This window comes from Choloepus didactylus, chromosome X (genome assembly GCF_015220235.1).
Source record: "Choloepus didactylus isolate mChoDid1 chromosome X, mChoDid1.pri, whole genome shotgun sequence".
Taxonomy (NCBI): Eukaryota; Metazoa; Chordata; class Mammalia; order Pilosa; family Megalonychidae; genus Choloepus; species Choloepus didactylus.
In genome coordinates this window covers 103,668,828-103,681,602 of record NC_051334.1, presented here as the reverse complement: position 1 = coordinate 103,681,602, position 12,775 = coordinate 103,668,828, and positions in this window count along the sequence as shown.

Sequence of the window (12,775 nt, the reverse complement as noted above, 5' to 3'; positions counted from 1 at the left end):
GGAATGTGGAGCAGTGTGAATTAACATGCCCCATTCAGCCATTCTTTCAGCAGACCTGGAGCCTCCCTACACAGCCCTGCAGCCCCGAACCACCCTGAGGGGATGGCACTCACCTGTGACATAGCACAGTCATCTCTCAACAGAGGACCTGGAGGTGCACAGCCTGGAAGAGGGACCCACTCACACATCTCAGGGGCCATACACCGATACTAAGGACTTGTGGGTCAGAAGCAGAGACAAACTGTGGCAGGACTGACCTGAAAGATTAGACTACAGCAGCAGCATTAAAACTCCAGGAAAACCAGGAAGATTTGATTGTTAGAGCCACCACCCACCCTGACTGTTCAGACACACACCCCATATACAATGTGGGCAACACCAACTACACATGCAAGCATGGTACACCAATTGGACCCCATAAGACCCACTCTCCCACTCACCACAAAGACAAAGCTGGGGAGAACTGGCTTGAGGGGAACCGGTGGCTCATGGATGTCACCTGCTGGATAGTTAAAGTGTACTCCACAAAGCTGTAGATATGATAACTTAGAGATAAGGATTTCAATCAGTCTACAAATCCTAAAAGAACTCTATCAAAATAAGCAAATGCCAAGAGGACAAAAACAACAGAAAATTTTAAAGCATATGAAAAAAACAGACAATATGGATAACCCAAGCCCAAGCACCCAAATCAAAATTTCAGAGGAAACACAGTACCTGGAGAAATTAATCAAAGAACTAAAGATGAATGATGAGACCATGGCACAAGATATAAAGGACATGAAGAAGAGCATGGCACAGTATATAAAGGACATAAAGAAGACCCTAGAAGAGCATAAAGAAGACATTGCAAGAGTAAATAAAAAACAGATGCTCTTATAGAAATTAAAGAAACAGTTGATCAACTAAAAAAGATTCTGGATACACATAGCACAAGACTAGAGGAAGTTGAACAATGAATCAGTGACCTGGAAGATGACAGAATGGAAAATGATAGAACAAAAGAAAGAATGGGGAAAAAATAAAAAAAAAAAACACCAAAATGGACCTCAGGGATATGATAGATAATATAAAACATCTAAATATAAGACTCATTGGTGTTCCAGAAGGGGAAGAGAAGGGTAAAAGCCTAGGAAGAGTATTCAAAGAAATTGTTGGGGAAAACTTCCCAAATCTTCCAAACACCATAAATAGACAAATCATAAATGCCCAGCGAACTCTAAAGAGAATAAATCCAAATAAACCCCCTCCAAGACATATTCTGATCACACTGTCAAATACTGAAGAGAAGGAGCAAGTTCTGAAAGCAGTAAGAGAAAAGCAATTCACCACATACAAAAGAAACAGCATAAGACTAAGTAGTGACTACTCAGCAGCCACCATGGAGGTGAGAAGGCAGTGGCATGATATATTTAAAATTCTGAGTGAGAAAAATTTCCAACCAAGAATACTTCATACAGAAAAGCTCTCCTTCAAATTTGAGGGAGAGCTTAAATTTTTCACAACAAATGCTGACAGAATTTGCTAAGAAGAGACCTGCCCTACTGGAGATAATAAAGGGAGCCCTACAGACAGAGAAACAAAGAAAGGAGAGAGAGACATGGAGAAAGGTTCAGTACTAAAGAGATTCACTATGGGTACATTAAAGGAGCGAGGAAAAAATATATATGACAAACATAAACCAATGGATAAGATGGCTGATTCAGGAAATGCCTTCATGGTTATAATGTTGAATGTAAATGGATTAAACTCCCCAATTAAAAGATATAGATTTGCAGAATGGATCAAAAAAGATGAACCATCAATATGTTGCATACAAAAGACTCATCTTAGACAGAGGGACACAAAGAAATTGAATGTGAATGGATGGAAAGAAGTATTTCATGCAAGCTACAGACAAAAGAAAACCAAAAAAAATATTATCTGAGCAATATTAATTTCAGATAAAATAGACTTTAAATGCAAGGATGTTATGAGAGACAAAGAAGGCCACTACATACTAATAAAAGGGGCAATTCAACAAGTAGAAATAACAATCATAAATGTTTATGCGTCCAATCAAGGTGTCACAAAATAAATGAGAGAAACACTGGCAAAACTAAAGGAAGCAATTGATGTTTCCACAATAATTGTGGGAGACTTCAACACATCACTCTCTCCTATAGATAGATCAACCAGACAGAAAGCCGATAAGGAAATTGAAAGCCTAAACATTCTGATAAATGAATTGGATTTAGCAGACATATATAGAACATTACATCCCAAATCACCAGGATACACATTCTTCTCTAGTGCTCACAGAACTTTCCCCAGAATAGATCATGTGCTGAGACATAAAACAAGGATCAATAAATTTAAAAAGATTGAAATTATTCAAAGCACATTCCCTGATCACAATGGAATACAATTAGAAGTCAATAACCATCAGAGACTTAGAAAATTCACAAATACCTGGAGGTTAAACAACACACTCCTAAACAATCAGTGGGTTAAAGAAGAAATAGCAAGAGAAATTACTAAATATATAGAGATGAATGAAAATGAGAACACAACATACCAAATCCTATGGGATGCAGCAAAAGTGGTACTGAGGGGGAAATTTATAGCACTAAATACATACATTAAAAAGGAAGAAAGAACCAAATTCAAAGAATTAATGGATCAACTGAAGAAGCTAGAAAATGAAGAGCAAACCAATCCTAAACCAAGTAGAAGAAAAGAAATAACAAGGATTAAAGCAGAAAGAAATGACACAGAGAACAAAAAAGCAGTAGAGAGGATAAATATCACCAAAAGTTGGTTCTTTGAGAAGATCAACAAGATTGACAAGCCTCTAGCTAGACTGAAAAAATCAAAAAGAGAGGAGACCCATATAGGCAAAATAATGAATGAGAAAGGTGAAATTACTGCAGATCCCGAAGAAATTTAAAAAAAAATTATAAGAGGATACTATGAACAACTGTATGGCAACAAACTGGGTAATGTAGAGGAAATGGACAATTTCCTGGAAGCATACGAACAACCTAAACTGACCAGAGAAGAAATAGAAGACCTCAACCAACCAATCACAAGCAAAGAGATACAATCAGTCATCAAAAAGCTTCCCACAAATAAATGCCCAGGGCCAGATGGCTTCACAGGGGAATTCTACCAAACTTTCCAAAAAGAACTGACAGCAATCTTATTTAAACTCTGCCAAAACATCAAAGAAAATGGAACACTACCTAACTCATTTTATGTAGCTACAATACCAAAACCAGGCAAAGATGCTACAAAAAAGGAAAACAACTGGCCAATCTCCCTAATGAATATAGATGAAAAATCCTCAACAAAATACTTGCAAATTGAATCCAAGACACATTAAAAAAATCATATACCATGACCCAGTGGGGTTCATTCCAGGCATGCAAGGATGGTTCAACATAAGAAAATCAATCAATGTATTATAACACATTAACAAATCAAAAGAGAAAAATCATAGGATCATCTCAATAGATGCTGAAAAAGCATTCAACAAAATCCAACATCCCTTTTTGATAAAAACACTTCAAAAGGTAGGAATTGAAGGAAACTTCCTCAATATGATAAAGAGCATATATGAAAAACCCACAGCCAGCATAGTACTCAATGGTGAGAGACTGAAAGCATTCCCTCTAAGATTAGGAACAAGACAAGGATGCCTGCTATTACCACTGTTATTCAACATTGTGTTGGAAGTGCTAGCCATGGCAATCCAGCAAGACAAAGAAATAAAAGGCATCCAAATTGGAAAGGAAGAAGTAAAACTGTCATTGTTTGCAGATGATATGATTTTATATCTGGAAAACCCCGAGAAATCAAGATACAGATACTAGAGCTAATAAACAAATTTAGCAAAGTAGCGGGATACAAGATTAATGCACATAAGTCAGTAATGTTTCTATAGTCTAGAAATGAACAAACTGAAGAGACACTCAAGATAAAGGTACCATTTTCAATAGCAACTAAAAAAAATCAAGTACCAAGGAATAAACTTAACCGAAGATTTAAAAGACCTATACAAAGAAAACTACAAAAATCTACTAAAAGAAATAGAAGTGGACCTTAAAAGATGGAAAAATATTCCATGTTCATGGATAAGAAGGCTAAATGTCATAAAGATGTCAATTCTACCCAAACTCATCAACAGATTCAATGCAATCCCAATCAAAATTCCAACAACCTACTTTGCAGACCTGGAAAAGCTAGTAGTCAAATTTATTTGGAAAGGGAAGATGCCTCAAATTTCTAAAGACACCCTAAAAAATGAAGTGGGAGGACTTACACTCCCTGACTTTGAAACTTATTATAAAGCCACAGTTGTCAAAACAGCATAGTACTGGCACAAAGATAGACATATAGATCAATGGAATTGAATTGAGAATTCAGAGATAGACCCCCAGATCTATGGCCGACTGATCTTTGATAAGGCCCCCAAAGTCACTGAACTGGATCATAACAGTCTTTTCAGCAAATGGGGCTGGGAGAATTGGATATACAGATCCAAAAGAATGAAAGAGGACCCCTGCCTCACACCCTACACAAAAATTAACTCAAAAATGGACGAAAGATCTCAATATAAAAGAAAGTACCATAAAACTCCTAGAAGATAATATAGGAAAACATCTTCAAGAATTTTTATTAGGCAGCCACTTCCTAGGCTTTACACCCAAAGCACAAGCAACAAAAGAAAAATAGATAAATGGGAACTCCTCAAGCTTAGATGTTTCTGTACCTCAAAGGAATTTGTCAAAAAGGTAAAGAGGCAGCCAACTCAATGGAAAAAAATTTTGGAAACCATGTGTCTGACAAAAGACTGATATCTTGCATATGTAAAGAAATCCTACAACTCAATGACGATAGTACAAATAGCCCAATTATAAAATAGGCAAAAGATATGAAAAGACATTTCTCTGAAGAGGAAATACCAATGTCCAAGAAACACATGAAAACATGCTCAGCTTCACTAGCTATTAGAGAGATGCAAATTAAGACCACAATGAGATACCACCTCACATGAATTAGAATGGCTACCATTAAACAAACAAGAAACTACAAATGCTGGAGGGGACGTGGAGAAATTGGAACTCTTATTCATTGTTGGTGGGACTGTATAATGGTTCAGCCACTCTGGAAGTCAGTCTGGCAGTTCCTTAGAAAACTAGATATAGAGTTACCCTTTGATCTATTGATTGCACTTCTCGGTATATACCCAGAAGATCTGAAAGCAGTGACACAAATGGATAGCTGCATGCCAATGTTCATAGCAGCATTATTCACAATTGCCAAGAGATGGAAACAACCCAAATGGCCTTCAACAGATGAGTGGATAAATAAAATGTGGTATATATACATGATGGAATACTACGCAGCAGTAAGAAGGAACTATGTCGTGAAACATATGATAACATGGGTGAACACTGAAGACATAATCCTGAGCAAAATAAGCCAGGCACAAAAAGAGAAATATATGCTACCACTAATGTGAACTTTGAAGAATATAAAACAAATGTTGTGTAATGTAGAATGTAGGGGAACTAGCGATAGAGAGCAATTAAGGGAGGGGGAACGATAATCCAATAAGAACAGATAAGCTATCATGGGCAAATTTAACATTCTGGGAGTGCCCAGGAATGACTATGGTCTGTTAATTTCTGATGCATATGGTAGGAACAAGTTCACAGAAATGTTGCTATATTAGGTTACTTTCTTGGGATAGAGTAGAACATGTTGGAAGTAAAGTAGTTATCTTAGGTTAGTTATCTTTTTCTTACTCCCTTCTTATGGTCTCTTTCAAATGTTCTTTTATTGTATGTTTTTTATTTTTTTTTTATTTTTTTATTTTTTATACAGCTGATTTAAAAAAAAACAGTTAAAAAAAACAAAAAAATATAACAAGGAAACAATATTCAGAGCCCCTTTGAGGAGCTGGTGGAGAATGCAGGGGTAATGGCCTGCCCCACTTCGATGGTTGCTAATGTGCTTACAAACATAGGGGACTGGTGGTTTGATGGGTTGAGCCCTCTACCACAGGACTTGCCCTGGGGAGGACTGGTGCTGCAAAAGAGAGGTAGGCCTCCCTATAATTGTGCCTAAGAACCTCCTCCCGAATGCCTCTTTGTTGCTCAGATGTGGCCCTCTCTCTCTAGCTAAGCCAACTTGATAGGTGAAATCACTGCCTTCCCCGCTATGTAGGATCAGACACCCAGGGGAGTGAATCCCCCTGGCAATGTGGAATATGACTCCTGGGGAGAAATGCAGACCCAGCATCGTGGGATTGAGAACATCTTCTTGACTGAAAGGGGGAAATGAAAGGAAATGAAATAAGCTTCAGTGTCAGAGATTCCAAAACTAGCTGAGAGATCACTCTGGTGGGCACTCTTATGCACAATATAGACAACCGATTTTAGATTCTAATGAATTGCGGTAGCTGGTGGTAGATACCTGAAACCATCAAACTACAACCCAGAACCCATGAATCTTGAAGATGATTGTATAAAAATGCAGCTTATGAGGGGTGAAAATGGGATTGGGAAAGCCATAAGGACCACACTCCCCTTTGTCTAGTTTATTGATGGATGAGTAGAAAAATGGGAGAAGGAAACAAACAAACAGACAAAGGCACCCAGTGTTCTTTTTTACTTTAATTGCTCTTTTTCACTTTAATTATTATTATTGCTATTTTTGTGTGTGTGGCAATGAAGGTGTCAGTGATTGATTTTGGTGATAAATGCACAACTATGTAATGGTACTGTGAACAATCAAATGTATGCTTTGTTTTATATGACTGCATGGTATGTGAATATATCTCAATAAAATGAATATTAAAAAATAGATTGTGGTAATGAATGCAGAACTATATGATGGTACTGTGAACAGGTGATTGTACACCATGGATGATTGTATGGTATGTGAATATATCTCAATAAAACCAAATTAAAAAAAAAAAAGAGTAACTGGGAGATTGCCCCAAACCCCCAAGACATGAGTAAGCCTTTGACTATCACTCTTGTTGCATGTTAATTAAATGATTATCTCTTTTGTATCTGAAAAAAAGCATATATATAGTCAGTGTACTCTCAGGTCTGGATGAGTTTGCCTCCTAAAAAAATATAAAATGAGAAAAGACAAGGCCATGTGAATCAAAGTTCATGAACTACAATTTTTTTTATTGCATAAAGGAAATGAGCCTGCAAAGAAGATAGAAAAAGAGTAACCAAGTGGATTGGATAAAAATGTCTAAAGCTGTGAGAGAGAGTTTGTTCTATTTTATTTGTTTTTTGTGAAGAAGCCAAAGGAAAAGAATCTTTCATAATGTAAGCTGTGGTCAGAAGGGTCAAATACTGCTGTGAAGTAAAGTAAGAGGAGGGTTGAAAAATATCTAATAGAATTAGTGACACAAAATCACTGTTGACCTCAGGGACAGAAGTTTCAGAGGAATGATAAGGGCAAAAATGACATTAGTTCAAACTGAGGAATGAGGGTGACATTGCCTGTGATTCAGTGGAGACAGGGTTGTAGATGGAAGGAAAGTATAATTTAGGGAACTGTTTTTTCATAGGCAAGGTTTCTCATCTTGTTTCCAAATCTCATGAGACTGCTGTGCAATTTGTGTATATTCTATCCTCCAGAAAAAGCCATATTTTTCTTCATATTCTGAAATCTTGTGGGGGCAAATGTATTAATGTTGATTAAGTTGTAGCCTTTGGATTAGGTTGCTTCCATGGGGATGTGACCCACCCAACTGCAGGTGATAACTCTGATTTGATAATATCCACGGAGGTTTTCCCCACCCATTCAGTGTGCACCTTTACTAGTTTTTTAGAGCCCTATATAAGTTCTCAGACTGAAGAAGCCCAGAGCTTCAGCAAAGAGAGCAATTAAGAGTGATCTTTTGGAGGAGATGCAGCTAAGAGAGGACATAATGCCCCAAGAGAAACTTTTTGGGGAATGCCATTTTGAAACATAACCTGGGAGCAAGCAGATGCCAGCCATGAGCCTTCCAAGCTAACAGAGGTTTTCTGGACACCAATGGCCATCCTTCAGTGAAGTTTCCCCCTTACTTTGGACACTTTATGACCTTAAGACTGTAACTTTGCAAACAAATAAACCCCCTTTATAAAAGCCAATCCATTTCTGGTGTTTGGCAAAATGGTAGCATTAGAAAACTGGAACTGCTTTACACCTTTCAGATATTTTTCCTTTAACAAGGTGTGTTCTTATGACACCTTTGCAGACTGTCTCCATTCATTAGTCTACATGTGACAGGTACAATGCAATTTGTTTTCCACCAGTACTTAGATATTTAACTTCCTTTTCTAGCTTCATTGTTTTAGAGGTTATTTCTTTTGGAACAATATGAAATCAATAGTGCTTGACTCTGCTTGAGTTCAGATGGGAAGGTTTTAGACCGTGTGCTGCATTTTTGAAATCATGCTTCTCTTTTTCTCTGGTGAAGGAAGGGCACAACATAGGAGCCATCCTTGAATAAACTTAAAATAACCCATCCTTTTCTCTCAGAACTGAATCAGATTGGGTAACTGTGATTTTATTTTCAATAATGAAAACTAGTCCAGACCAAAAAAAGTTCAAATTTACAGAGGAGATTCAACCCTGATTTTGTCTATAGAACAAAGTTACTGATATGGATAAGAGATGAACTGTGTTTTCATGTGTCTTGACTGTGAAAAAAGATTAGCTGCTTCCTCTCTAGAAATGATTAAGGTAAAATTATTTGAACTAAAAAATAAAATAATCTTTAATACTAAAATAATTACATTCATGATTATGTGGACACAGGCTATTGAGTAAATACACTAAAAGATAAAGTGATATATGGGAAGAGATTCTCTTAGAGTGCTGCATTTTTGGTCACCAGAACATAGCTGAATGTGTTTTTGTTTATTTTCTTCTCTGTAGAACAGAGGTTTCAACTTTCTTCACTCTGCCAATTTAGTTACCATTCATATAGTCACCCTCTATCCTCCTAAATTTTGTCAATACCTTTGAAATGCTTTTGTGAAATTTCTTATTCTATTTGACCTTGAGGATTATAACTTTTTGTACCTTATTGTGATGTTTGAGAGAGGTATTTGTGATCTGCCATTTTAACCAGAATTCTTCATATATTTTACAACTTGAACAAATCAGTTTAAAAAAGTGTAGCCAAGTGTAATTTGAAAAAAAATGATTTCTCTAAAATATAACATCTTATTATTAATCTCATTTCAAAGACCTGCAGCTTCATAAATTTTAAACAGCAAATTAGTTATCCATCTGTCAAGTATTCTGAAACTGTTGAAAGTTACTCCATTAAAAATAATATTTGGATACATAATTGGGTTAAACATAATAGAAACTTCTTGGAAATCAAATTCATAATTCTACTTAACATTAGTATCATTATTACCCATAAATAAGTTAATGCTTTAGTCATGACTTGAATTAAAGGGACTTACTAAGAGAACTAAATGTCAATACAGAATGAAAGAATGGTTTCAAAAGATGTCTCAAGCTGAAATGTATTTGAGTTTCATTTGCATATTACAATTTGAAAGAATTCAATATGAAAGAGCTGAAAGTGAAATTCATATGACAAACAACTGTTAGAGATCTATCCACATATTTCAAAAGGCTGTACATTCTAGACTTGTGCTTTTGCTATGGCAAGCCAGTAGATGAAAAACCACAGTTTATAGGGGATTTTTTCCCATTTAAGTACCTGTGGTAGGACTGAATGGACATTTTTATGCAGTCAGATTTTTATGGTTTAATTTAGAGTAAAGAACAGAGTAGAAAATAGAACAGAAATAATGCACATAAATTAATGCAGGAAAAAGAGTAAGGAATTTTATTATATTTCCAAGGAGGAATTGGATATAAATGCATGTAGATCAGCCCTTTAGGAAAACTACACTCTTAATTAAAACAGTTACATGAGTTTGGGCTTTCTATTTTTCCTTTTTAAATACACTTTTATTGAGATATATCCACATACCCTACAGTCATCCACAGTGTACAATCAACTATTCAGAGTGCCATCATATAGCTGTGCATTCATCACCAGAATCAACCTTTGAATACGTTCCTTACTCCAAAAATAAATAAATACATAAAAGTAAGCAAGAACACCCAAAACTTTCCATCCCCCATCCCACCCTACTTTTCATTTAGTTTTTTTCTCCATTATTCTACTCTTCTGTCCATACACTGGACAAAGGGAATGTGAAACATGAGGTCTGTGCCGGTTTGAATGTATTGTGTCCCCCAAATGCCATTATCTTTGTAGTTTTGTGGGGCAGAAGTTTTGGTGTTGGTTAGATTTGCTTGGAATGTGCCCCACCCAGCTGTGGGAGATGATTCTGATGAGATGTACCCATGGAGGTGTGGTCCCGCCCATTCAGGGTGGGCCTTGATCGGTGGAGCTATATAAATGAGCTGACTCAAAGAGAGGAAACTGAGTGCAGCTGGGAGTGATGTTTTGAAGAGGAGCAAGCTTGCTAGAGAGGAACGTCCTGGGAGAAAGCCGTTTTGAGGCCGGAGCTTTGGAGCAGACGCCAGCTGCCTTCCTAGCTAGCAGAGGTTTTCCGGAGGCCATTGGCCATCCTCTGGTGAAGGTACCCGATTGCTGAGGTGTTACCTTGGACGCTTTGTGGCCTTAAGACTGTAACTGTGTAGTGAAATAAACCCCCATTTTATAAAAGCCTATCCATCTCTGGTGTTTTGCATTCTGCAGCATTAGCAAACTAGAACAAGGTCTTCTCAGTCACACAGTCACACCATTTAAGCTACATAGTTATGAAATTGTCTTCAAGAATCAAGGCTACTTGGTTGCAGTTTGACCATTTAGGTATTTCCTTCTACCTATACCAATGCACTAAAAAATGAAAAGAGATATCTATATTACACATAAGAATGCCCTCCAGAGTGACCTCTTGACTCCATTTGAAATTTCTCAGCTATTGAAACTTTATTTTGTTTCATTTCACTTCTGTTTTTGGTCAATATTTTCTCAATCCCATGATGCCAGGTCCAGGCTCATTCCTAGGAGTCATGTCCCACATTGCCAGGGAGATTAATACCCCTGGGTGTAATCTAGATGTAGGAGGGAGGACAGTAAGTTTACCTACTGTGTGGGCTTAGAGAAAGAGAGGGCCACATCTGAGCAACAGCAAGGTTCTTTGGGGGAGAATCTTACACACAATTATAAGTTGGCTCAGCCTCTCCTTTGCAGCAAAAGCTTTACAAGGGCATGCCCAAAAATCAAGGGCTTATCCTATCAAACTGTCAGTCCTCAACATTTCCAAGAACACCCGTAACAACCCAGGTGGGGAAGTCCAACATTTCTGCATTTTTCCCCAGTTCCCCAGAAATAACTCTTCATTCTCTGCCCAAATTACTTTGGGATGTATCAGAATTTCACAATAACTTGCACAAACCTACCAGATCTCATTTTCTTTTCAAAGTTTCATGTAATTATGGTGTTGAATAAACTTATTGTAAAGGAGAAATTATTTATTGTGCTGCAGAAAATATAGATCCTGCACCAAATAAACACCTCTTCCCCTGGTCTCACATAGAAGTTGAAGTTTTATAACACAGTCAATATCATCCTTTACCCTTTGGCTTTATTTGCCTTAGTCCTAATCAGATCTTCTTCATTCATACCTCTAATTGAAGTCTAAACTCTTTCAGCTTTTTCAACAGTTGCTGTATGTGGTAATACTGACATTAATAGCTGCCACACTCCAGCTCTTAGTTTCAGGTGTCACACTGATACTGAAAGTTCAAGAGACCAATCAGGTTATACATAAAGAGCTCAGCATCTCAAAATTCAGAGATAACCATTATAACTCGGGAATATATGTGACTTCTGTAAGAGCTTACAATCTGGGGACCATTAAAATAAGCATTCCCCTGATAAGCTGTGCCCTAAGATTCAATTCTCAGATTTTACACATTATAGTGTGTTCACACTAGTGAGGCATTATAATGTTTGTCTTTTCATTTCTGTCATACTTCACTCAAATGCAATGTTGACATTCATTTGTTCTCCCTCATGTAAAAACATATTTGTACATTTTATCACAATTGTTAAGCACTCTAGGTTTCACTGAGTTATACAGTCCCAGTCTTTATCTTTCCTTTTTCCTTCTGGTATTCCACATGCTCCTAACCTTCCTCTTTCAACCATACTCACAGTCAACTTTGTTCAGTTAACTTACATTATTGTGCTACCATCACCCAAAATTGTGTTCCAAATCCCCAACTCCTGTTTTTCCTATCTGTCTGTTCTGCTCCCTTTAGTATTTCCTGTAGTGCAGGTATCTTGTTCACAAACTCTCTCATTGTCTGTTTGTCAGAGAATATTTTAAACTCTCCCTCATATTTGAAGGACAGTTTTACCAGATATAGTACTCTTGGTTGCTGATTTTTCTCTTTCATTGTCTTAAATATATCACACCACTTCCTTCTTGCCTCCATGTTTTCTACTGTGAAATCTGCACCTAGTCTTATCAAGCTTCCACTGTATATGATGGATTGCTTTTCTCTTGCTGCTTTCAGGATTCTCTCTTCATCTTTGCCATTTGATAATCTAATTATTAAGTATCTTGTCTTAGGTCTATTCATATCTTTTCTGTTTGGGGTTTGCTGCATTTGTTGGATCTGTAAGTTTATGTCTTTCATAAGAGATGGGAAATTTTCAGTGATTATTTCCTCTTTTACTGCTTCTGCTCCTTTTCCCTTCTCTCCTCCT